This window comes from Vigna unguiculata, chromosome 10 (genome assembly GCF_004118075.2).
Source record: "Vigna unguiculata cultivar IT97K-499-35 chromosome 10, ASM411807v1, whole genome shotgun sequence".
Classification (NCBI taxonomy): domain Eukaryota; kingdom Viridiplantae; phylum Streptophyta; class Magnoliopsida; order Fabales; family Fabaceae; genus Vigna; species Vigna unguiculata.
The window spans coordinates 16,836,810-16,863,992 of NC_040288.1; the positions used below are offsets into that span (position 1 = coordinate 16,836,810).

Below are 27,183 nucleotides of genomic sequence, written 5' to 3' on the forward strand. Positions count from 1 at the left end.
TTTATGAATAACTTTTATTTTAATTTCATTATAATATTATTTTAATGAAATTTTAGTAGTGATTCTATAATATACTTATAACATAATAAAATTTTAATTAAAAAATTATTTTATTATACAACTCTTTATAACTTTAATGTACATTTTAGTAATATTTTTAATTAATTTTATTATAATTATAAATTTTTTAATTTTATTTTTATCTTTCATGATCATAAAAAGTGGAGACAGGCACATGCCTCTTCACAATATTTATAAATAAGTGAGCAATTATAAGATTGAAACATATTTATATATTTTTTTAAGATTTGGCTGTGCATTAAAATTATAATGCAGTTCAATTGCTTATAGTGACCTTAAATATTAATTTTCATTTTGCAACAATACTAATAAGCTGAAACTATTTGCAATTAAATTTTTGTAAAGTATTTTTTTATACCTAACAGTATGCGTATGTTTAGTAGAGTGATAAACAATTTCAAAGAAAAAGAAAAGTGAACTTGGAAAAGACATTTAAAGATATCGATATAGCTGTCCGAGATATCCAGAGTTGATTCTTGTTAATGTTATTTATTAAAATATTTTTTTATTTTATAAATATTTTCTTTACATCTTTTAGACTATCCTAAATATTTTTTTTTTGTAACAGTTTTTCTTTGTTTTCGTATCTTTTTATACGAAGAATCCTGTGTTAGGAAAGAGGGAAACCATTTGCAGTTGTACAGGGTCATGCACTGGTAGCAGATTACTCTCCACGTGAAACAGCAATACAGGATTGTGGTCCAGCATTTCTCAGTAAATGTGAAAGCTGCTTTAAATGGTTATAGATGCAATCAATTATGTTAGTTTTAAATTTTTTGTCAAATTTGACTTTAAGTTTTTAATTTATAAAGATTTATTTTTTAAACTTTAAATATCTAATTTCTGAAATTTATTGTTTAGGGAATAAAAGTGAATTTAGAAAGATTATTTTAGTGATACTAAGGTAAATAGCCAAGAAAAAAAAAACTAACATTGGTAGTAAGGCCCGTTTCATTTTGTCCCTTTTATTTTAAGGGTTGTCCCAATCTTTTGGGCCTAAAAGGTTGGCCCAAAGAGGAAGGGTCAGACCTAACTTACCAACTCTAACCTTGTGCTCATTTTGGTAACACAGAACTTTCACAATCCTTAGAGCGGCTGCTGTTTTTCCTCTGCTAGGGTTTACTCCTAACCCTAAACCAGTGAGCTCAGTTACGTTTCCTAGCCTTATGTAAGTGCTCTACACCTCAGGTCTTGTTTTCCTTCCACTTTTATGTTTGTACTTCCAGTAGGGGTTCGTCGTAGGCTTACGTATACTCTTCCGCATCTGTCCCGCAGCTCAGTAATCTGCCGCTGGAGCTTCGCGTTCCGCTGTTGGAGACGCACCCCGCTCTTAGCCCTTTTTCAGGTACAGGAAGTTAGGGTTTCGGGTTTAAGTTGATTTTTGGTCTGTTCTTGAGTTTGCTTGATGTTGTATGGTGAAATCATTGTTTTTGGTGCGTGGAATACCCTGTATGGTTGTTTGGATCGGAATGTACATCTGTTGCGGGAGAAACCAGGGTGAGAACTGGTAATCTCGCCCAGGTGATTCGGATTCGCCTAGGCGAGTCTGGCGGAGGCTCGCCCAAACCGTTTTCGCGAAAAGTCGCCTAGACGACCTGCTCGTTATTTTGAGCGAGCGAACCACTCGCCCAAGTGAGAGGGGTCTCGCCTAAGCGAGATCTCGCAGTGGTTCCTGGTTCCTGTTTTGAGCCCTCGCCTAGGCGGAGGGGGACTCGTCTGAGCGAGACTGTCTCGCCTGAGCGAGGCCCTCCCGCCTGAGCGAGGGGCTGGGCGAGACAGTGTGTGGTTTGGTTGCTGTGTTGCCCTTGGATGAGTGGTAATTGCTTGGGTATGCTTGTATGTTAAGATGTATGTATATATATATGATGGATCGCCATGTATGTGTGACATGAGTCTTGAATGGAATGATGGGTAATGTGGAAGTTCGGCATGTGAAACTTATGAGTGAGTTGGAACTTATGGGACATGTTATTGATATGAGATGAGGCCCTATACTCATGGGGTGGTGGTGATCAATGGTAAGGATTCAACATGCGATACGAATGAGGTGTTATTTTGTTGAGGATAACATGGGATTGTGAGCATTGATTAATATTCTCTTATTGTTTATTTATGCCTGTTGGATCCGTGTCAGTGCGTAAGTCCTCGGGGTTCTTTAGGGGAGATTCCCAAGGCCGCGCTTCAGTGGTCGGGACGTAATTCCATGGCCCCTGTTAGTGGGTGTTCATGGTGGTGCCCCATCTGTATAACTAGGTAAGGATTCAAGTTAAGGTTGCATCCTGACACTCTAAGGAGCCCGTTAGTCTCACTTAGAGCGGACTGACTCCTGTGGTGAGAGTAGCTGGAGGCCTGAAATTCAGTAAGGGCTAACCTTGTGGTGAGGGAAATTCAATTCATTGTAACACTTGTAACACATAGCTCAGGGTTGAGCAGCTTGGGGTGAGCAGAGGTATCCACCACAAGTGCAAGCATCCGTTGAATCCGACCAAGTTATACGTATCCGGATGAGTCGAGTCAAGTCGTAGTGTATTGAATGAAGAGTCATAACATGCTTGGTTGTTATATGGATATGGGATGATGAAAATATATTTGACTGTATGATGAATAAGTTGTTGGCTCTAGCTTACCCGTTTTGTTGCATGGTTGTATTGTATGTGGCTGTTCTTTCTTGCGATGATCATCAATTTGATTGATGGGAGCAGATGGGCGAAGTTCTCGTGGTCAACAAGGGAATGGTGATTCCGCTGCTTAGCCATCTGGGCTGGAGTTTTTCTTCATGTTTTCCTTAGGGCTATGGCCCATGTATCTCTTTATGCATTTCGACTCTACACTCTTTGTTAGATTTGTTTTCAGTTTTCCTTTGGCATCGTGGTGTGCCCGATTTTTGTAGGGGTTGCGTTTAGAATCCCAAGACTACGGTACATTGTTATCTCTGTGTGACGTTTCCTTTAATTTTACGCATTAAATTAAATGGGGCGTTACATTTATGGTATCAGAGCGGTCGTTCCTTAGGTCTGTGGACTTGGATATCCGCTTAGCTTTCTCTATGTCTTCTGAGTGTTCTTAGTTAAATTCTTGTCTTTATCGAGCCTAACCAAGTGATTTTCTGTGTGCCAGTGGACTATGGCACCTCCTCGTAGGACTTCACAACCATCCCAGGGAGACGTACCTGATATCGCCAGAGCCATAGAGGCGATGGTAGCAGCTATGGGGCAACAGAGTGCTGCGATGATGCAGCAGCATGAGGCATCCATGCAGCGACAGGTGGCGTTGCTTGAGCAGCAACAGGCGGTGATGCAGCAGATGGAGGCTGCAAGGGTAGCTACTGAGGATGCTCATCGGCAGCACATGGAGGCCCTCCGCCAGCGGGAGGAGAACAGGGAGATTGCCCTTGTGTTTGGTCCCGAACCACGACCTGCAGTCAGGGAGTGGAGCTTAGAGGATTTTCTGAAACACCACCCGAAAAAGTTTGATGGGAAGACCAGTCCTGACGCTGCAGACCAATGGCTGAAGGACCTAGAGCGCATCTACGACGCCAAGATGTGTCCTGCGGAGAAAAGGTTGGCGTTCTCGGTTTATATGCTCACGGGAGAGGCGGAGCATTGGTGGAGCAGCACTAGATCCATCCTGGAGGAGAGGGATGAGGCAGTGACATGGGAGGCTTTCAGGGAGAGATTCCTCTCTGAGTACTTCCTAGACAACATCCGGTACGCCAAGGAGGTGAAGTTCCTCCAATTGATTTAGGGAGGGAAGACTGTGACGGAGTATGCTGAGAGGTTACAACACCTCAATCGCTTTTATACCCTACAACTTGACGAGGAGTGGAGATGCCGTAAGTTCGAGAATGGCCTTCGCGGTGATATCCGCTTGATGGTAACTCCCTTATCCATCAAGGATTTTGCCGCTCTGGTGGAGAAGGCCAGGGTGATGGAGAAGATGAAGCGTGAGGTGGAAGGTCAGCGCCCACAGCAGCCACAGCCGCCTCAGAGGATCGGTGGACCGTCTGGGTCCAAGCCTAGGCATGAGGAGCGGAGGAGACCGTATGATAGACCCCACCATCAGCCTCAGGGGTCTAGGAGCTTTTCTCCTCAGCAGGGCCGAGTTCGGTGTTACACATGTGGAGGACCCCACCCGAGGAGTGCTTGTCCATGTATGGAGGGTTACCGTAGGTGCAACAACTATGGCAAGGAAGGTCACTTTGGGAAGGACTGTCCCAACCTTGCTAGGGCAGCGACACACCCTCCAGTTCAGACTCCCCATCAGCATCAGTGGAGGGACAGAGGCAACAGGCCTCAGGCGACAGGCAGCGTGTATGCTATGACAGGAGTAGAGGCGACTGGTTCAGGTAACTTGGTTATGGGTTGCTGCTTGATAGCTGGTGTGTCTTGCTGTGTGTAGTATGACTCTGGAGCGACACACTCCTTTGTGTCAGATAGTTGTGTGAAACGTCTGGGTTTGCCAGTATGCGAGCTACAATGCGAGCTTGCGGTGTCTACTACGACGTCGGGATTGGTCACGACGTCGTCTTTGTGTGCTAGGTGTCCAGTGGAAGTAGAGGGACGCAGGTACAAGGTAAATCTAATCTACTTGCCTCTACAAGACTTGGAAGTGATCTTAGGGATGGATTGGCTCTCTACCAATCGCGTCCTTATAGACTGCTGGGAGAAGAGGTTATTGTTTCCCGATTCAGAGGAGCTCGAGTTAGTGTCCCCTCAGGTGGTAGTGAGGAAGATTCAGAGGGGTGCGCAATGCTTCATAATCTTCGCCCGTATGGAGGTGGGAGAGAGAGATGTGCCATCAGTCATACCTGTGGTACATGAGTTTGAAGACGTGTTTCTGGATGAAGTACCAGGGTTGCCTCCCAGTAGAGAAGTGGAGTTCTCTATTGACCTGGTACCAGGGACGGGTCCGGTATCGATGGCTTCATATCGCGTGGCTCCGGCAGAGTTAGTAGAACTCAAGAAATAGATAGAAGAGTTGATGGAGAAACAGTTCATCCGACCCAACACTTCGCCTTGGGGAGCACCAGTATTGTTGGTAAAGAAGAAAGATGGGAGTTCACGTCTGTGTGTGGACTACAGGAAACTGAACAAGATGACTATCAAGAACAAGTATCCGCTCCCGAGGATTGATAACTTGATGGATCAGTTGCATGGGTCATCAGTGTTCTCGAAGATAAATCTGCGCTCGGGTTATCATCAGATCTTGGTAAAGGTTGATGATGTGCAGAAGACGACATTCAGATCCAGGTATGGCCACTACGAGTATGTGGTTATGCCTTTTGGCGTGACCAACGCCCCCGCGGTGTTCATGGACTACATGAACAGGATCTTCCGACCCTTCCTAGATAAGTTTATCGTAGTCTTCATAGACGACATCCTTATCTATTCCAGGACTCAGGAAGAGCACGCAGAACACCTGAGGTTGGTGCTTGGTGTTTTGAGAGAGAAGCAAATGTATGCTAAGTTATCCAAGTGTGAGTTCTGGATGGATGAAGTTCAGTTCTTGGGGCACGTGATATCTGCTCAGGGGATTGCGGTGGACCCAGCGAAGGTTGAGGCAGTGGTAAAGTGGGAAAGTCCCAAGTCGGCCACAGAGATTAGAAGCTTTGTGGGGTTAGCATGCTACTATAGGAGGTTCATAGAGGGATTCTCCAAGATAGTGACACCTTTGACCTTGCTTACTCGGAAGGACCAACCCTTCACCTGGACGGATAAGTGTGAAGAGAGTTTCCAGGAACTGAAGAGGAGACTGACCAGTGCACCGATACTAGTGATCCCGGATGTCGGGAAGCCGTTTGAGGTCTACTGTGACGCTTCCCACCTCGGACTTGGATGTGTTTTGATGCAAGAGAAGAAGGCGGTGGCATATGATTCGAGACAACTTAAGGTACATGAGCGTAACTATCCCACTCATGACCTGGAGTTGGCGGCTATGTTTTTGCCTTAAAGATTTGGAGGCACTATCTCTACGGTGCTCAGTTCCGTGTGTTCAGCGATCATAAGAGCCTCAAGTACTTGTTTGATCAGAAGGAGCTGAATAAGAGGCAGAGAAGGTGGATGGAATTCCTGAAGGACTATGATTTCGAGCTCCTATACCACCCAGGGAAGGCGAATGTAGTGGCAGACGCCTTGAGTAGGAAAACAGTGCATACTGCGCACCTTATGATCAAGGAGGTGGAACTACTAGAGAAGTTCAGAGACATGAGGCTACAGGTGGAGTTGGGGTCCGAGTCCATCATGTGTAGTACCCTTACTATATCTAGTGACTTCTTGGACTCGATCGGAGAGAGGCAGTTATTGGATGCCAGTCTGAACAGGGTAAGAGAACAACTTGGGTCAGAGGAGGCTAGGGATTTTGCTTTGGGTGATGATGGTATACTGAGGTTTCAGGGCAGAATCTGTGTACCGAATGATGCAGAGGTGAGGAAGTTGATCCTTGAGGAAGGACATAAAAGTCGTCTTGGCTTGCATCCTAGCATGACTAAGATGTACCAGGACCTCAAGGAGACTTTCTGGTGGCAGGGGATGAAAAAGGACGTGGTACAGTTTGTATCAGCCTGTCTGACTTGTCAGAAGGCGAAGGTGGAACACCAGAGACCCGGGGGAGTTCTACAACCTTTGGAGGTACCGGTGTGAAAATGGGACAGCATCTCGATGGACTTTGTGACCCATTTGCCACGAACTTTTAGAGGACATGACACCATTTGAGTGATCGTAGATCGACTGACCAAGAGCGCACACTTCTTGGCGATGAACTTGAGAATGTCTATGGCCAAGCTGACCCAGTTGTACATTAAGGAGATAGTAAGACTTCATGGGGTGCCCTCGAGCATAGTTTCCGACAGAGACCCGCGGTTCACATCCCGGTTTTGGCAGATGTTACAGAGTGCTATGGGTAGCAAGCTCACCATGAGTTCAGCTTATCACCCTCAAACCGATGGCCAGTCTGAGAGGACGATCCAATCATTAGAGGATTTGTTGAGGACTTTCATATTGGATCATCTGGGTGCTTGGGATGAGGTATTGCTTTTGATAGAGTTCACCTACAACAATAGTTTTCATGCGAGCATTGGCATGGCGCCATATGAGGCTCTTTATGGCAGGAGGTGTATGACTCCTCTTTGTTGGTATCAAGATGGAGAAGCGGTGTTGGTTGGACCTGAGTTGTTAGAGCAAACCACCGAGAAGGTGAGGATGGTGAGAGATAGGATGCAGGCTTCTCAGAGTAGGCAGAAGGCCTATGCAGATCGTAGGAGGAGACCTTTAGAGTTTGCAGCGGGAGGTCATGTATTCTTGAGGGTGACCCAAACCACGGGCGTGGGAAGGGCTCTCCGCTCAAGGAAACTTTCTCCTAAATTCCTTGGCCTATATCAGATCACGAGAAGGATTGGACCAGTGACTTATTTACCCCCGCAATTGGCGAACCTTCATCTAGTGTTTCATGTGTCGCAGCTGAGGAAGTATGTATTCGATCCGGCCCACGTGTTGGAAGTTGAGGATATACAGATCAGGGAAGATCTCACGCTGGAAGTACCACCCATCGCTCTTGAGGATAGCAAGGTTGAGGAACGCCGTGGAAAGACCGTTAGTCTTGTTAAAGTCATCTGGGATCGAAGGACAGGTGACTCGACGTGGGAGTTAGAGGAGGACATGAGAAAATCACATCCACATCTGTTTGTCTGGTGAGTATTTATTTTCGAGGTCAAAAATTTTCTTGTTGGGGAGAATGTAAGGCCCGTTTCATTTTGTCCCTTTTATTTTAAAGGCTGCCCCAATCTTTTAGGCCTAAAGGCTGGCCCAAAGAGGAAGGGTCAGACCTAACCTACCAACCCTAACCTTGTGCTCATTTTGGTAACACAGAACTTTCACAATCCTTAGAGCGGCTGCTGTTTTTCCTCTGCTAGGGTTTACTCCTAACCCTGAACCAGTAAGCTTAGTTACGTTTCCTAGCCTCATGTAAGTGCTCTACACCTCAGGTCTTGTTTTCCTTCCGCTTTTATGTTTATACTTCCAGTAGGGGTTCGTCGTAGGCTTACATATACTCTTCCGCATCTGTCCCGCAGCTCAGTAATCTGCCGCTGGAGCTTCGCGTTCCGCTGTTGGAGACGAACCCCGCTCTTAGCCCTTTTCCAAGTACGAGAAGTTAGGGTTTCGGGTTTAAGTTGATTTTTGGTCTATTCTTGAGTTTGCTTGATGTTGTATGGTGAAATCATTGTTTTTGGTGCGTGGAATACCCTGTATGGTTGTTTGGATCGGAATGTACATCTGTTGCGGGAGAAACCAGGGCGAGAACTGGTAATCTCGCCCAGGCGAGTCGGATTCGCCTAGGCGAGTCTGGCGAAGGCTCGCCCAAACCGTTTTCGCGAAAAGTTGCCCAGGCGACCTGCTCGTCATTTTGAGCGAGCGAACCACTCGCCCAAACGAGAGGGGTCTCGCCTAAGCGAGATCTCGCAGTGGTTCCTGGTTCCTGTTTTGAGCCCTCGCCTAGGCGGAGGGGGACTCGTCTGAGCGAGACTGTCTCGCCTGAGCGAGGCCCTCCCGCCTGAGCGAGGGGTTGGGCGAGACAGTGTGTGGTTTGGTCGCTGTGTTGCCCTTGGATGAGTGGTAATTGCTTGAGTATGCTTGTATGTTAAGATGTATGTATATATATGATGGATCGCCATGTATGTGTGACATGAGTCTTGAATGGAATGATGGGTAATGTGGTAGTTCGGCATGTGAAACTTATGAGTGAGTTGGAACTTATGGGACATGTTATTAATATGAGATGAGGCCCTATACTCATGGGGTGGTGGTGATCAATGGTAAGGATTCAGCATGCGATACGAATGAGGTGTTATTTTGTTGAGGATAACATGGGATTGTGAGCATTGATTAATATTCTCTTATTGTTTATTTATGCTTGTTGGATCCGTGTCAGTGCGTAAGTCCTCGGGGTTCTTTAGGGGAGATTCCCAAAGCCGCGCTTCAGTGGTCGGGACGTAATTCCATGGCCCCTGTTAGTGGGTGTTCATGGTGGTGCCTCATCTGTATAACTAGGTAGGGATTCAAGTTAAGGTTGCATCCTAACACTCTAAGGAGCTAGTTAGTCTCACTTAGAGCGGACTGACTCTTGTGGTGAGAGTAGCAGGAGGCCTGAAATTCAGTACGTGCTAACCTTGTGGTGAGGGAAATTCAATTCATTGTAACTTTTGTAACTCTTGTAACACATAGCTCGGGGTTGAGCAGCTCGGGGTGAGCAGAGGTATCCACCACAAGTGCAAGCATCCGCTGAATCCGACCAAGTTATACGTATCCGGATGAGTCGAGTCGAGTCGTAGTGTATTGAATGAAGAGTCATAACATGCTTGGTTGTTATATGGATATAGGATGATGAAAATATATTTGACTGTATGATGAATAAGTTGTTGGCTCTAGCTTACCCGTTTTGTTGCATGGTTGTATTGTATGTGGCTGTTCTTTCTTGCGATGATCATCAATTTGATTGATGGGAGCAGATGGGCGAAGTTCTCGTGGTCAATAAGGGAATGGTGATTCTGCTGCTTAGCCATCTGGGCTGGAGTTTTTCTTCATGTTTTCCTTAGGGCTATGGCCCATGTATCTCTTTATGCATTTCGACTCTACACTCTTTGTTAGATTTGTTTCCAGTTTTCCTTTGGCATCATGGTGTGCCCGGTTTTTGTAGGGGTTGCGTCTAGAACCCCAGGACTACGCTACATTGTTATCTCTGTGTGACGTTTCCTTTAATTTTACGCATTAAATTAAATGGGCCGTTACATTGGTTAGTATAAATGATAGGTATTTGTGTGTTGCTTGATTTGGACATCTATTATATATACAATGTAATAATTATCATAACATATTTCATAGGATAAATTACTCTTTTATTCCTTGTTTTTTTAAGAGTGTTAAATTGGTCCTGATTTTTTTTTTAAAAGTGATTCAATTTAATTTTTACTGTTACTTTGTCACAAATTGTGTTAAATTCCAAAAATAAAAAATTAACATGTGACACTGACTTTAACACTTTTAAATGACTTTAACACTTTTAAATAACTAATGACAATGACCGAATTAAATCACTTCTAAAAAAACCAGAACCAAATTGTGTCAAAAAAAAATTGGAGAACCAATTTGACACTTATTGATAAAAATGAGGATCAAACGAATAAGGTTAAACTTTTCTTTTAGTCCTTATATTTGTCAAGTAGTGTCAATTTGGTCCTCAAGTTTCTTTTTCTGTCTCAATTTGGTTATTGTTTGTCATTGCTATCAATTTTGACCAAACGATGTTAAATTCAACGCCACATGTCAATTTTTGTTTTTGTTTTTTTTGTTTTTTGTTTTAATTTTTTTTTAATTATTTATACATGTCACTTCACAGTTATGCCACGTGTCAAAATGATCAATTTGGTCCCTGTATTTGTTTTTAGTTTCAATTTGGTTCCAATTTTTGTAATAACGAAGCAATATTGTTCATCCTTAAATTGATACTCAAATTACTTTTTGTATAAATCTTATGATGATATTCTTACTAAAATTGACATTTTTATTAAAAATTTGTAGAAATATTTTTAAACAAACTTTTTGTTTTTAGTTTTATTATTAAACGAAGTTAAACCCCAAATCTCATTTCAATAATTAACCATTATGCCATTATATATAAAGACATCAAGTGTACCATATTTAACAAACTTAGTGAAGATTTAAAATTAAATAACTTGTCACAGATAAGCTAAGGAACTAAATTTCCAGTTCAAAACAAAATCAAAGTTTAAAGTTTTGTATAGAATTTAAAATTAATTTAAAAATATTTCTAAAAGTATTTAATAAAAAGGTTAATTTTTGTAAGACTATCACCATAAGATTTATATAAAAAGTAAATTTAGTCTCAATTTAAGGCGGGAAATATTGTTTCATTTTTACAAAAAATGTGACTAAATTGAAACTAAAAACAAATATAGAGACCAAATTGAATCATTTTGACATGTGACACAATTGTAAAGTGACACATGTAAAAAAAATAAAAATTCAAAAAATTCAAAAAATTCAAAAGATTCAAAAAAAAAAATTAAAAAAATCAGAAATTAACATGTAGCATTGACTTTAACACTGTTTGGTCAAACTAACGATAATGACCAAATTAAATTATTTTTAAAAAAAATAAGGACCAAATTGAGACAGAAAAAAATTTGAAGACCAAATTAACACAACTTGACAAACACAAAGACTAAAAGTAATTTAAATAAAGAATAATTTAGCCTATTTCATAATAGATACTTATAATATATTTATAATATTTATCCTAAAATGTGGATTGCAGAATTATAAAATTATTTCATATTATATTTTTTATAATATTAGTATTATCTTGATTGTAGTTGGGTATTATTTGGTAAGCCGATACCCTCTAACACAATAAACATCTCATATTACTATTAGTTCATCAAATCTGGAGGATTGTAATACCTAAGCTTCAAGAGTAGGTGGATATTTCTCATTTAAAAAAGATTGATGACAAAATTATAATAATTGACCAAGAGATCACAAGGCTAATCATTAAGCAAAAGCTCGAGCCAATGGTCAAGCAAACTTAGACGGAGAGGTTAGAGTCAAAGTTAAAATGAACACGAAAGCATTAGCAAGAAGCAAAGCTGTTGGGCTCTTGGCAAGTGTACCAAAAGTCAACTGTAGTATAATGATTTGAAGTAAGAGTGTCGAACCCACGAGGAACGGATTCAGTTAAAATAACTAATTATCTTGATCAGCATATATATACAAAGATTTTAAATTTGATTTGACATTTAACTTTTGCATAAAATTAATACAGTAAAAGCGGAAAAGTTTAGAAAATACAGTAAAGAAACTGGGATTGAATTTCATCTATCTCCCTTGTCTGTAATCTGGATGAATATAATATACATAACATCTGAAAATACCAATATTGATGCACACTCAAAATCATTTATACCGATCCCTCGCATATAAAATTCATAAGATTAGTTTCCTGAATATTGATTCCTCACATATTCAACAAACTATCCAGCATTACGATCGAGTGTTAAAAGCAATTGATATATTGAGATCTATTCCTAGCATCACAGTATATCAAGTATCATTGTTCAAATCAGATTTTCAGAAATACTTTCCAGTCAGATCCAAAAATCAAAATCAAAACATCTATTGATCAGATAGAAGTAAGCATTAAGAGTAGAACAATAATACCAATACTGAGTAAAACAGAAATGCTATATATAAATATCACCAGATTAAATCCAAGTTCGAGTAGATTACATTCAATCCCACGGAAAGAGATTAGCCACTCATGGTAGCTATCAAAATCCTAAGAGCTAAAGAAGAAGAAGAAGAAGAAAATGTGAACTCTGTAGCTCGTGGTCACAGCTCCAGCAATTCTGCAGTTTTTCTCTCCACCATTCCAAGCTATTTTCGCAGTTCTGAACCTCCAAATATATATACCCACGAAGTCTCGCTCAAGCTACCAAAGTCTCGCTTGAGCGAGACAACATTCTTCATCCTGAAGAAAGCCTCTCGCTTGGGCGAGATGTGCTGAAGCCAACATCTCGCTTAAGCGAGCAAGAATACTTCAAGCAGAAGAAAGGATCTCGCTTAGGCGAGATGGGCAGCCTCTGAACTCGCCTGGGCGAGAATGGCGGCAAGAGAGGTCTCCAGTCTCGCTTAAGCGAGAATCTGTGTCGCTTAAGCGAGAATGGCGGCAATTGGTTTAGCTTAGGCGAGAATGCTTTGGTTTGAGCAACCTTGACAGCATTCCCTCCCTATTTTCTCTGTTTCTTGCTTTCTCCTTCACTCTTCTTGAGTTCTCTTTGATCTTTCCTGAAAAACACACAAAATAGGATCAAATGATTTCTTTAAATCAAAACTTGGAAGCATGTGATTGAAACTTAGATTTAGGAAGAATCAATATGAAATGAGCATCCATTAAAAGCATAAGTGCCAGATTTTGTCATGAATCTTTACTGAATTTTGGCACTTATCAACTCCCCCCAACCTAGCATCTTGCTTGTCCTCAAGCAAAGTAACAAAATCAACAGCCATTCAAAACTAAAACTGAAATTGGTTATGGAGAAATCATTTTCACAGTTCCTGTCCAGACAACTTTTGCATTCCAAACCACAGATTCAAAATCAGAAGCAAATGGTGAGTCCAATTATCAAACAACAGTAGGATAAGAGTGCAGCCAATTTTTCAGGAAAACTAATTGTAAGAACTAGTGATTATACCCAAGGAAATTCTCTCTTAAGTCTCACAGGCATGTGTCTCTCTCATTTTCCACTGAATTTCAACAAATCAAAATTGCTAGTCATTTTCAATCCAACCACAAACACATAATCAGCATGGATCTTAAGGTCTTTTCAAGGTTGTAATAAGGCTAGGCTTTCAAGAATAATGGTTTTTCAAGATCACAAAAAGCACAACTTAGAAAAGAGAGCATAACTACAATTCAAACCCAATTCTACTCTCCATTCCTCATAATTCAGACCTCAATACACCAAGTTTCTCTTTCATTCATAATTCACTCTTATCTCTTTTTGTTCTCTTTTTTTTTTTTGAGTAAATATATACATTCCTACACAATACTAAAGAGTGAATTATGATACTCAGCCCTTCTCTTCCTTAAGTTCAATTCTACCAACCAATTACCCTTACAGTTGAAACATGCACCTATGCTCTCTATCCCTAAGTGTGCAAAGGGAAAGGATAATAATTCAAGTTAAGGTTAAGGTGCATAATTCAAACAATTAGGCTCAAATGGGCTATCAACAAAGGATGATTATTTACAGGTTGGCTATTTGGCACTGAGTTATAAATTCAACAAAATTGCCTTAATCATTTCCATGCTTCAAATGTGATGTTATTAAATGAAAACTCAAGCAATATCAATTTGTCAACAAACAGTGGAAACACTCAAACTGTTTAAGGATTCACACACTCACTGGGTTTTCTGGTTTATTTCCTTGGTATCTCACTTGTTGTTACAACTGATTATCTTGACTAACTATGCAGCACTAATATCCTAATTTTGTTTAATTATGAATTCAACCAAAATTTCCCTTTTTCACCTCTGTGTTCAGTTCACTCAGTTGTTCAAGACTCAGGATACTTACTGAAATCAGATTTCTTTTTAACCAACTTCCTATGATTCCCAAAAAAATTTTAGCTGTTTCTAAGTATTATGCACAAAATACTAAGCCAAAAGGTAAAGTTAAACAGTTAATTAACTAGATAATATAACATTCTAGCCAAAACAACTAAAGCAAAATAGTAGTAATTACATAAATACTGCAAAATACTAAAAGAAAAAAGAACAATGAAACCGTATTTATAGAGTTTGAAGGGTGGAATGGTGATGTGGATCAATCTCCTCCAAAATCAATCTCATCCTCAATGTCTGCTCCATCTGTGTCAGCAGCTCCTGATGGTCCCTCACCTGCAACAGGTCCACCTCCCCCTGGGAAAATAGGACTGTCCCCAGGCCACTGTAGATAAGTGAAAAAATCTGGTGGAGTCATGCCTGGGTATGGTCCGCGGACATTGTGATAGAGGTACTCCTGAAGGTGGAGTTGTCCTCTATGAATAGAAGCATTCTGCTGGTGAGTGTGCTCCATCTGCAACCTCAGATATCTCATCTGCTCAAGCAATTCATTATTCATGTTGAGCTGAGGTTGCTGTGTAGGCCCTGTTTGTTGTTCTTCTCTTGCTGGTTGTTCTGCAGCTGGTTGATCTTCAGCTTGTTGGTCCAGCTGGGGCTCTTCTTGCTGCTCCAAGTCCTCTGGGTGAGTACAAAAATGTTCAATGAATGTCTTGGTAATTGCAGGTCTTATCTTTTCAGTTAGGTCTACCTCCACCCCTTGTTCCTGGCAAAGAGCTGTGATCAAGGCCGGAAAACCCAAAGCACCTTTGGCCTTGTCATTCCTACTGTTGACTTCGTATCTCACAAATTTGTGGATCTCTTCAGATATAATTGTGGCGACGTCAACAGTGAGATCCTCCCTCATTATGCAATAAAGGAGATGACATCTAGGCACGTTCAAGTCTGACACATGACCAATGGGCACTATGTTTGCAAGTAGGAATGTGGTCCAGACTTGGGCCAAGGTTTTCATATCCCCTCTTAGAATTCTGAGAGGATTTCCAGTGGGTCCGACTTGATAAGATCGATTTGCAGCGCATATAAGGAGGGCCACTTCATTTTCGTCATAAGGTTCATGACTCCTCCTTTTTGTTGTGAAGTCACAGCGTTGCCCTGGTTGTAAAGGTAGTGGGTTACCAAGAAATTCACTGATGGCTGCTCTATCATAGTTTATCCACCTCCCCCTAACTTTAGATCTTTTTTCACCAGGATTGTCCTCAGAGTAAGCATTTGCATAGAATTCCCTGACAATTTCTGGGTCAAATTTGGGAAGCGGGTCAGCCAACTTCATCCAGTTTCTCCTGATAAGGCCATTCAAGAAAGGATCATATTCATCTGGAAGTAGAACCACCTTTCTTTCCTTGATAAAGACCAGTTCTTTATCTTTTCGTAACGTTCTTCTCTTTCGGGGTGCCTAAAACGGTTGATTATTGGCCTTTCAGGAGAAGAGCTACTTGCACGTCTTCTCCTTTTCCCTTTGCTAGGTTCAGTAGTATGAAGTCTAGCAGTGGTCTTTGTTCTAGCCATGGACCTGCAAGTATGAGAATTAACCCAGCAAAAACATGACCAATTCAGCTTAATTCACTAACCAATCACAAACAAGAACAATTTCAATATGGCATTTTATCAAACACATGGAGTGCATTTTCAAATGGTGAAAATTTTTGAAACAAGTCAACCATAAGCAACCCACATTTTTCAATTTCAACATCAATTCAAACTAAACCCCACAGTATAAACAAAAAACGCATCAAATTATAGCATGGATACTACGTAGGGTTTACAAGAGCACAAAAACGTGATTATGCTTGGTGAAATTGAAGAAAATGAGGAAGAAGAACTTACCTTGAAGTGAAATTAGCAGAAGGAGACAAAATTTGTGAGTTAAAATGCAGAAAATTGAGTGAGTGAAGGCGCGCTCAAATTTGAAGAGAAGAGAAGGTGAGCGAGAGTTTGGAGAGATGAGAAAAGCGAATAAATCTGCCACTGTCCCCCACTTAAACGCGAATTCTCGCTTAAGCGAGATGAGCGTGAGAGGAAAAATTAAAAAGTCTCGCCCAGGCGAGACTTTGTCGCTCAAATCACCCCTGGTGCAGGGCATTCTCGCCCAAGCGAGCCACTACTCGCTTAAGCGAGTATATCAGAAAAATTGGATGGCTCAGGTTCTACATATCTCGCCCAGGCGAGACATGTTTAGCTTGGGCGAGATTTTGTGCAGTTTTGGAAAATTCTGATTTTGCCACTTCTCAAATTTTTGCTCAACTTCTCCTCACTTGATTCATGATCCTTTCAATCCAAATAACTCGAAAACACACATCAAACCATACTTCAAGCAATTCTCTATCTTTCCAAAAGGTTTCACATCAACAAACTCAAAATCAAGCTTTTAAACTCAAATTTCACAATTTGGCCAAAACAAGGCAATTTTTAGCATTTGATGATCTCAATTCTGGCACCAAAACTCATTCCCATGCTTAACATACCAGTTTTGTTTAAAAACAACCAAAATTGCATGGTTTGCCTTATTGAGATGATTGGATGCTAAAATTCACCTTTTTACACATAAACATAGAACTTTAAACACAAACACATACTTACATACACAAACATATTTAATCACACAAGATGAAATTAAAGTGCAAAAACATAATTAAAACACTGGGTTGCCTCCCAGGAAGCGCTTGTTTAACGTCACGAGCCTGACGCCTGTTTCATTTAAGGTTCATCAAGTTGAATGATTGTGGCGAGCCTATCAATCTCACCACCAAGATAGGGCTTCAACCTTTGCCCGTTTACAACCCAGCTCCTTTGAGATTCAGGATCCTCTAGTTCGATGGCTCCATAAGGTCTCACATTCTTGACAAGAAATGGTCCTGACCACTTTGATTTTAGCTTTCCAGGGAATAATCTCAACCTGGAGTTGAACAATAGTACTGATTGACCAGGATAAAATTCTCTTTTGAGAATTTTCTTGTCATGATAAGCTTTCATCTTTTCCTTGTAGAGCTTAGAGGACTCATAAGCGCTGAGTCTCATTTCCTCCAATTCTTGCAGCTGTAGTTTTCTCTTTTCTCCTGCTGCCTTTGGATCAAAATTCAAGAATTTCAAGGCCCAGAATGCCTTGTGTTCCAGTTCAACCGGTAAGTGACATGACTTACCATATACCAGCTGGAATGGGGATAAACCTGTGGGAGATTTATAAGCAGTTCTGTATGCCCAGAGTGCATCATCCAACTTCATTGACCAATCTTTTCTTGAAGATGCCACAGTCTTCTCTAGAATACGCTTGATTTCTCTGTTTGACACCTCCGCTTGTCCATTGGTCTGTGGATGATAAGGTGATGCAATTTTATGCCGCACTCCATAATGTTCCAAACATTTCTGAAGTTGAGCATTGCAAAAGTGTGAACCACCATCACTAATCAACACTCTTGGAGTACCAAACCTGCAAAAGATGTTTCGCTTGAGAAATTTGATTACAGTTTTGGCATCGGCCTTAGGAGCTGCTACTGCTTCAACCCACTTTGTCACATAATCAACTGCCACCAAAATGTATTCATTTGAGAAAGAAGATGGCAGTGGTCCCACAAAATCGATTCCCCAACAATCAAAAGCCTCAACCTCTAAAATGATATTCAGTGGCATTTCATGTCTTTTTGAGATCCCCCCTATTCTCTGACAGCTATTGCAGTGTTGCACATATTTGTGTGCGTCTTTGAATAAGGTGGGCCAATAAAATCCAGATTGGAGGACTTTTGCAGCTGTCCTCTCTCCATTAAAATGCCCTCCATATGGGGAACTATGACAGTGCCACAAAATGCTTTTTGCCTCATCATTGGATACACACCTTCTCAACAATTGATCAGCTCCAATTTTGAACAAATTAGGATCATCCCACACATATTGGTGTGCATCTTTCAGGAATTTCCTCTTCTGGTGCCAATTAAGATCTTCAGGTATAACCCCTGCAGCTTTGAAATTTGCCATGTCAGCAAACCATGGCCTTTCTTGCACCATCATCAATTTTTCATCAGGAAACTCCTCCTGCACCTCTGATTGAGTGTTGGTCACCTCAGAATTCACCAATCTTGACAAATGATCAGCTACAAGGTTTTCACTTCCCTTTTTGTCCTTGATCACCAAATCAAATTCCTGCAACAATAAGATCCATCTAATTAGTCTTGGTTTTGAATCAGATTTGGTTAACAAATATTTAATTGCAGCATGATCAGTATATACAGTGACAGATGAACCAATCAAATATGCTCTAAATTTTTCCAATGCATAAACTATAGCTAGCAATTCCTTTTCAGTTGTTGCATAATTAATTTGAGCTTCATTAAGGACTTTGCTAGCATAGTGTATAGCATGAAAAACTTTGGATTTCCTCTGTCCTAAAACTGCTCCTATGGCATAGTCACTTGCATCACACATTAATTCAAAACCTAAATTCCAATCAGGAGCAATTATCACAGGAGCTGAAACAAATTTCTGTTTTAACAATTCAAATGCATGCAAACATTCAACATCAAAATTAAAAGGTGTATCCTTGTTGAGCAGATTGCTGAGTGGTTTGGCAATTCTGGAGAAATCTTTGATGAATCGTCTGTAGAACCCAGCATGGCCTAGAAAACTCCTGATACCCTTCACATTTTTGGGTGGTGGCAGCTTTTCAATGATCTCCACTTTAGCTTTATCAACTTCAATACCTTTAGCAGAGATTTTGTGACCTAGCACCACACCTTCGGTTACCATAAAATGACACTTTTCCCAATTAAAAACCAGATTGGTATCAACACACCGCTTCAGTACGGTGTTTAAGTTTTCCAAGCATTGATCAAATGAAGCCCCAAATACAGAGAAGTCGTCCATAAAGACTTCTATGCATTTTTCCACCAAGTCCGAGAAAATTGCAAGCATGCATCGTTGAAAGGTTGCTGGTGCGTTACACAATCCAAACGGCATTTTCCTGTAAGCAAACACACCAAAAGGACAAGTAAAAGCAGTTTTTTCTTGGTCTTCTGGATCCACTGCAATTTGATTATAACCAGAATATCCATCCAGAAAACAATAGAAAGCTTGCCTTGCTAACCTTTCTAGCATTTGATCCATGAAAGGTAAAGGAAAATGATCTTTCCTAGTGGCCTGATTTAATTTTCTATAATCTATACACATTCTCCAACCTGTGACTGTTCTAGTAGGAATTAATTCATTTTTATCATTACAAATAACAGTCATACCTCCCTTTTTTGGAACTACCTGGACCGGGCTGACCCAGGCACTGTCGGAGATTGGATAAATCATACCTGCATCAAGTAACTTCATTACTTCTTTCTTGACCACCTCTTTCATGGTTGGATTCAATCGCCGTTGAGGTTGTGCTACAGGCTTGTAGTCTTGTTCCATATGAATTTTGTGCATACAGTAGGATGGACTAATTCCTTTAAGATCAGATAAAGTCCAACCTATTGCACCCTCGTTGGCTTTAAGAACTGAAATCAACTTTTCTTCTTCAGAAGCCGTTAAAGCACTACTGATCACCACTGGTTTGTTACCTCTATCTGCAAGAAAAACATATTTTAAATGAGGAGGTAATACCTTTAGCTCCAGCTTCTGACTTTCAGTTCTTTTTTCTTGCTGCAACTTCTCAAGCTGTATATCATTTGATTCAATTTCTTTTGCTGAATTTAGATGTGTCATGTATTCATCAACTTCCTTTTCTTCATCTTCCTCCAGATCATTACAAGCACCAATCAAAGCTTTTTCTAATGGGCTTGCCTTTGCTAATTGCTTCCTGGATGACAGAAAAATTTCATCTATCACATCCATCCTGAAGCATTGTTGCTTGTCCTTCGGATGCTGCATTGCTTCAAATACATTAAAGTTGACTTCATCATCTTGTACCCTGACCTTCAATTTGCCATCATCAACATCAATAATGACCTTGGCCGTCTTCATGAAAGGTCTTCCCAGTATTAGAGGAACTTCGGTGTCTTCCTCAATATCCATTACTACAAAATCAACTGGGAACATGAATTTGTCAACCTTAACCAAGACATCCTCTGCCACACCATAGGGATACTTCATGGATCTGTCAGCTAGCTGTAATGTCATCCGTGTAGGCCTCACTTCCAGATCTCCTATTCTCTTTAGCATAGACAAAGGCATCAGATTTATACTGGCACCCAGATCAAGCAATGCCTTTCCCACTGGTAATGTCCCGATTGTAACTGGAATAGTGAAGCTCCCAGGGTCTTTAGATTTCTGAGGTAATGATTTCTGAATTATAGCACTACACCCTGCTTCAAGCTCCACTGTCTCTTCAGAGAATCTTCTCTTTTTCGTTAGGAGCTCTTTCATGAATTTTGCATATGTCGGCATATGCTCCATAGCTTCCACGAAAGGGATGTTAATCTGCAGTCGCTTGAAAATGTCCATGAATCTTGCAAACTGCCTTTCCTTGTCTTTTTTGGAGGGATTTTGAGGGTATGGTAGGCTCTTCAACTGAGGCACCTGTTTCTCACCCTTCTCCCTCTTTTTCTCCTCACTTTTATTTTTTTCTTCCTTTTCTTCTCTTTTATTTACAAACTCTCTTTTATTTTGTTCTTCCTCTCCCTCACACTCATTTTTTTCATTCTCTCTCTCTTTTTCCTCCAACACCTCCTCTTCTACACCCAGGTTGTCTCCAATCCCTCTTCCCACAACTTTACCACTTCGGGTGGTAATAGATTTACAATGCTCCTTGGGATTAGTCTGTGTGTTGGCTGAAAATTGACTTGTCTGCTGATCTGATAATTGTTTCGCCAACTGTCCAACCTGTGTTTCAAGATTTCTGATTGAAGCTTCTGTATTTTTCTGATTAGTCAAAGAAGCTTGCATAAACTTTTCTAAAGTATCCTCCAGTTTAGATGTTCTGTCATGCACCGAAGGATAATGTTGTTGCTGTTGTTGATAAGGAGGTTGTCTGTTTGAAGGACCAGCATCTTGCTTCCATCCAAAATTCTGATTTGGATTGTTTCTCCACCCCTGTGAAAAGTTGTTATTGTTGGAGAAATTTCCTGGTCTTCCTTGGTTGCTCACATATTGAACTTCTCCTTGTGAGCTATTCTGATAAGAACAATGACCATTTGGATGATCTCCTCCACAGAAGTCACATCTCATGGGTTGTTGGCTGGGAGAAGATTGCACAACTTGCAACTGCTCTGGTAATTTAGACATCTGCTTCGTCAGTGCTTCAATCTGTTGAGTCAGAATCTTATTCTGAGCTAAAATCGCATCTGTAGTACTAAGATCAAGCACTCCCTTCCTCTGAACAGTCTGCCTATTATGCTGAGCTTGATGATCTGTGGATGCTAATGCCTCAATGATTCTTGTTGCTTGCTCCGCATCTACACTCATCATTGTTCCACCTGCTGCTGCATCTAATATCATCTTGGTGTCAGGCCTCAGACCATTACAGAATATGTTCAACTGAGCAATATCCTCAAATCCGTGATTTGGGCATTTCCTCAATAAGGAATTGAACCGCTCCCAAGCTTCACAGAATGGCTCATCTGGTCCTTGCCTAAACGTTGAAATATCAGCTTTGGCTTTGATGTAGCGAGATGGTGGAAAGAATCTGTTCAAAAATTTCTCCTCAACATCCTTCCAGCTATTCAAACTCTGATTTGGATGTGACTTAAGCCATTCCTTTGCTTTACCTGCCAAAGAAAAAGGAAATAACCGCATGTATACATGCTCAAGATCTCCTTCTTGAAAGCCCATGGTTCCTATCAATTCATAGAATGTAGAAAGGTGAGTGTATGGATCTTCATTATCCATTCCAGTGAATTGATGAGAACTGATCAAGCTGAGGAAAGCTGGCTTCATCTCCAGAGTTTTAGTGGTGGATGGTATTGCTATGCTAGAAAAATATCTTGGTCCTTGTTGCATAGCATAGTCTCCAAGTGTCTTCCTGGTTGGAGCTGGTCTTTGATTCTCCATGTTTTCTGATTGAGGTGTGATGGAAGTACTGGAAGATTCTTCCCTTGTCTTTCCTTGCTTCTTTTTGCTTTTGCCTCTGTTCCTTCTAGCTGTCTTTTCTATCTCCGGGTCAAATGCTAATCGATCTTCAGGAACCTGACCTCTTAAGAGCATAAATCAAACAACTCAAGCAAGGATTAGTACAAAGGGAAAATTAAATAAGCTATCTAATAAGGAAAAATATATATACAAAGCTGTATGAGATAACTAGAAATTTCAAAAGAACACCGTCCCCGGCAACGGCGCCAAAAATACTTGTTGGGCTCTTGGCAAGCGTACCAAAAGTCAACTGTAGTATAATGATTTGAAGTAAGAGTGTCGAACCCACGAGGAACGGATTCAGTTAAAATAACTAATTATCTTGATCAGCATATATATACAAAGATTTTAAATTTGATTTGACATTTAACTTTTGCATAAAATTAATACAGTAAAAGCGGAAAAGTTTAGAAAATACAGTAAAGAAACTGGGATTGAATTTCATCTATCTCCCTTGTCTGTAATCTGGATGAATATAATATACATAACATCTGAAAATACCAATATTGATTCACACTCAAAATCATTTATACCGATCCCTTGCATATAAAATTCATAAGATTAGTTTCCTGAATATTGATTCCTCACATATTCAACAAACTATCCAGCATTACGATCGAGTGTTAAAAGCAATTGATATATTGAGATCTATTCCTAGCATCACAGTATATCAAGTATCATTGTTCAAATCAGATTTTCAGAAATACTTTCCAGTCAGATCCAAAAATCAAAATCAAAACATCTATTGATCAGATAGAAGTAAGCATTAAGAGTAGAACAATAATACCAATACTGAGTAAAACAGAAATGCTATATATAAATATCACCAGATTAAATCCAAGTTCGAGTAGATTACATTCAATCCCACGGAAAGAGATTAGCCACTCATGGTAGCTATCAAAATCCTAAGAGCTAAAGAAGAAGAAGAAGAAGAAAATGTGAACTCTGTAGCTCGTGGTCACAGCTCCAGCAATTCTGCAGTTTTTCTCTCCACCATTCCAAGCTATTTTCGCAGTTCTGAACCTCCAAATATATATACCCACGAAGTCTCGCTCAAGCTACCAAAGTCTCGCTTGAGCGAGACAACATTCTTCATCCTGAAGAAAGCCTCTCGCTTGGGCGAGATGTGCTGAAGCCAACATCTCGCTTAAGCGAGCAAGAATACTTCAAGCAGAAGAAAGGATCTCGCTTAGGCGAGATGGGCAGCCTCTGAACTCGCCTGGGCGAGAATGGCGGCAAGAGAGGTCTCCAGTCTCGCTTAAGCGAGAATCTGTGTCGCTTAAGCGAGAATGGCGGCAATTGGTTTAGCTTAGGCGAGAATGCTTTGGTTTGAGCAACCTTGACAGCATTCCCTCCCTATTTTCTCTGTTTCTTGCTTTCTCCTTCACTCTTCTTGAGTTCTCTTTGATCTTTCCTGAAAAACACACAAAATAGGATCAAATGATTTCTTTAAATCAAAACTTGGAAGCATGTGATTGAAACTTAGATTTAGGAAGAATCAATATGAAATGAGCATCCATTAAAAGCATAAGTGCCAGATTTTGTCATGAATCTTTACTGAATTTTGGCACTTATCAAAAGCCCCAAATAAGGCTCAAGTAACATATGAACTTCAACGAATTATAGTATCACAACCAACACAATCAAATTATGTACCATGGAGCAAGTACCACGAATGTTACAAACTCATGATATAGGTAAGATGAAGATGATAACTACTTTAACGTGAACATATACAATTATACTATACTAGACGGATAGGACCGGTAAGACCGGATACCCGGTCCTAGCTGCCAACTTGTAGTCTTGTTTGGTACATATCATTGATTAGCTATATAAAAAGACAATACATATATGGCGGCTAAAGTTACATACCGGTAAGGGCCGCCTACTCTAAACTTAGGAAATAATAGTTATCACTTCATAGGCTTGATACTTTGGTCCTGATCCGGCCCACACAAGCCCAAAGAAGACCTAGTGAGCTCAATAAGGGCCTAGCCCATGAACCAGGTAATCTGTGATTAATATTCATAAATAAGGTGGACTCAGCAATTAAAGGTACACAATTCATTAATACTGAAAATTGAGATTTAACTATAAGAGCTCTCACTGACTTGATCATCAAAGTCTTTTTTGCAAGTAACCTCCCAAATGTCCCATCCGACAGTTGGATACGAGGACATGCCAAGCAAGATTGTAGAGTATCAGTTTGAGAGGTTCGAGTATTGGGTAAGGCAAGATTTATGTCTAATGGTAATCTGTTATTGTTTTGCAGGAACAACAATAAAACCCATGGACGTTTATTGTTTGACATATTTATTAAAATTAGTTATTTTTATACTAGTGTGAAAGGTTGCCTGAATGAATGGAAGAACATGAACACACACACACACACGCATATATATATATATATATATATATATATATATATATATATATATATATATATATTATGTGAATGTATATGGTAGATAATATGAGAAATTTGAAAAGGAAATAACAATTCAATTCAAAAATTGAAAGGGAGAAAATGATGGAGCTCCAAGCATGAATGTGGAGAGATGGAACCCCAAGGAGGTAGCGTAGTGGAATGGACTTAAGATGGAGGGCCCTTGCGACACTGAAATGCTTGGCGAAAGTAGAAGTCTAGAATAGGTTCTATCCTAGAGGAATGTGGCTATAAGAGATTAAGGAGTAGCCATGGCTCTTAGTAAGGTAAATGTGTAGAGTGATCTCAACATCAAGGCATCTACCATTAATCAAGAGTAACCTTTACACAAGCATAAGAAGCTCTCATTTATTTTAGAGGAGCCTTCCTTAATGCAATGTAAATGAGAAAGTAAATGAAATGCAAATGCATGGCTTGTTTATGAAGTTGCCCACGAATCTGTTTAATGCAAAGAATGCAAAGATCTCGTGCTAAATGTCTTCCTTCACATGTCTCATGCATTGTCACGCTTGGCACTATGTGGAATGAAACTTGGAGAGCAATTCTCGGCTAAATGCAAAATTGGGCTTGAATTAGCCCAATTTTGTAAGCTAGTCAACAAGTTCAATAGCCCATTATTTAATAAAGCATGGCCTAACAATTGGTCCAAAATTAAAGTTTATACTAATGCTTTCGCATGAAATCTTTCATATTTTAACATCTTTCTTGGCCCAGGAAAAGAAAATTTAAAGCCCATGAAGATTTTGGCCATTTTGATGGAAGCCCATTTGAATCATTCTTAACATGCTTCTTGTTATTGGGCCTTTGATTAGGCTTGGGTCTTGAGGTGCATGTGGACCATGGATTAGACCTAGAGTGGATCCATAAGAAAAGATAATACAAAGATGAAGAACTTATGATTAAAAGGTAGAGGCCATGCCACTTGAAGATTTTTCTAGATAAGTGTTAAATTAAGTAAGCTCTTGATCATATGATTAAGGATATGATACATTTAAGTATAGAAATTTCTCTCTCTTATAAATACCTGGAAACATATGAGTAGATGAATAAAATTGTAATGTATGTATGGATGGTGTAAACCGTGTGGAAGGAAGTGTAACCGACTACTCGGATGTGCAAAAAACCAATCAGTCATTATTAAAATCAGTTAAACATCTAATTAACATAACCATGTCAATAAGAAGGTTTAAATGGAATTGGGTCATAATTAGGTTGCCCCTAATAAAAAATTTCATGAAGAAGACTATAAATTCAAGTCAAATGTAAAATGACCTATGAAAATTTGAGTTAACAACCAAGTTACCTAATGCATGTACCTTCCAAAGTAAGCTAGAGGATACCTTGGTCCACAAACAATGTTCTTGAGCAGAAATAACACTTTAGTTTTCCTAGTCACTCAAGAATTAGTTAAAAAGATCAAAACTATAAATTTGCAAATGTTGCCTGATTTAATTGATTATATTACTGTTGTAATCAATTAAATTGAGGTTGTCACACCTAAAATGGCAAAAATACAAGAGGAAATATACATTTGGCAAAAATACAAAGCTTAAAGGAAAGAATTATTTACATTTTTACAAAGTTAAGAGATGGAAAGAAAAGATAATAAAAATAGAGTAGAGTTCTTTGAAGTCTTTCTTCTTCTACCAATCTCCTAGCCATGGCTCTAGCCAAAGGTCGAATGTGGCTCCCTCAAAATGGTTATTCTTTAGGAACTCTAGCACCAAAATGAAGATAATAAGAGGAAAGTAGGAAAGGCATAAAATGGACAAGAAGCATAGTTGGTTTAAGCATAGTAATATCAAAAGAGGTTATAGGAGGCCCTAAAGACACATGTGAAGTTGTAGTGGTTGAATGAGGGACTGAGTTCATTAGTGGTGGGTTAAAATGGTATACTTCAAAAATTAGTGTAAATTTCGACGATTTTAATATGCAGGTTATTTAAAACTTCCACTTTTACAACATAGTACGACAATTAGAGAATTTCCCTGTTTAACAAGCAAAATATGACAATTTTAACTGCTATTTTTTGAACCTTCATATTTTTCATGTAAAATATGACATTATAACCAACTTTTTAATAAATCTAAACTACCAACTTCCCTCTCTCCAATTTTTCAATTCACTCTAATTTTTGTAATAAAATTTTGACCATTTTCATTCGTTCCCTAACCTCTCACTCTATATCACCTCTCCAAGTCCCTCTTCCAAAATCAAGTTTATCGTTACCAAAACCCCTTTATCTAGCTCTCCTCTCTTGATCTAGCGTGAAAACGAGAATCCAAAAATGCCACCCCAACCCCAAACGTAACCCAAACTCGTCACCCAACCCCAAACTACACATTGACAAAATCCAGATGTTGTGGTTCCTGTTGGTGATCTGGCGTAACAATACTAGTCATAATGCAACCACCGTAGCA

General features: G+C 39.9%; 1 long non-coding RNA gene and 1 other non-coding gene across 2 annotated transcripts; both read left to right on the forward strand.

Moving 5' to 3' along the window:
• The first annotated feature begins 1,159 nt into the window (after window positions 1-1,159).
• Window positions 1,160-2,818, forward strand: LOC114166610. Its single transcript, XR_003599973.1, has 3 exons — window positions 1,160-1,249; window positions 1,357-1,426; window positions 2,784-2,818. It is a non-coding gene; the product is annotated as an uncharacterized LOC114166610 (long non-coding RNA).
• Window positions 2,819-21,739: 18,921 nt separating this feature from the next.
• LOC114167969 lies at window positions 21,740-21,846 on the forward strand. Its single transcript, XR_003600568.1, has one exon. It is a non-coding gene; the product is annotated as a small nucleolar RNA R71 (small nucleolar RNA).
• Window positions 21,847-27,183: the final 5,337 nt, after the last annotated feature.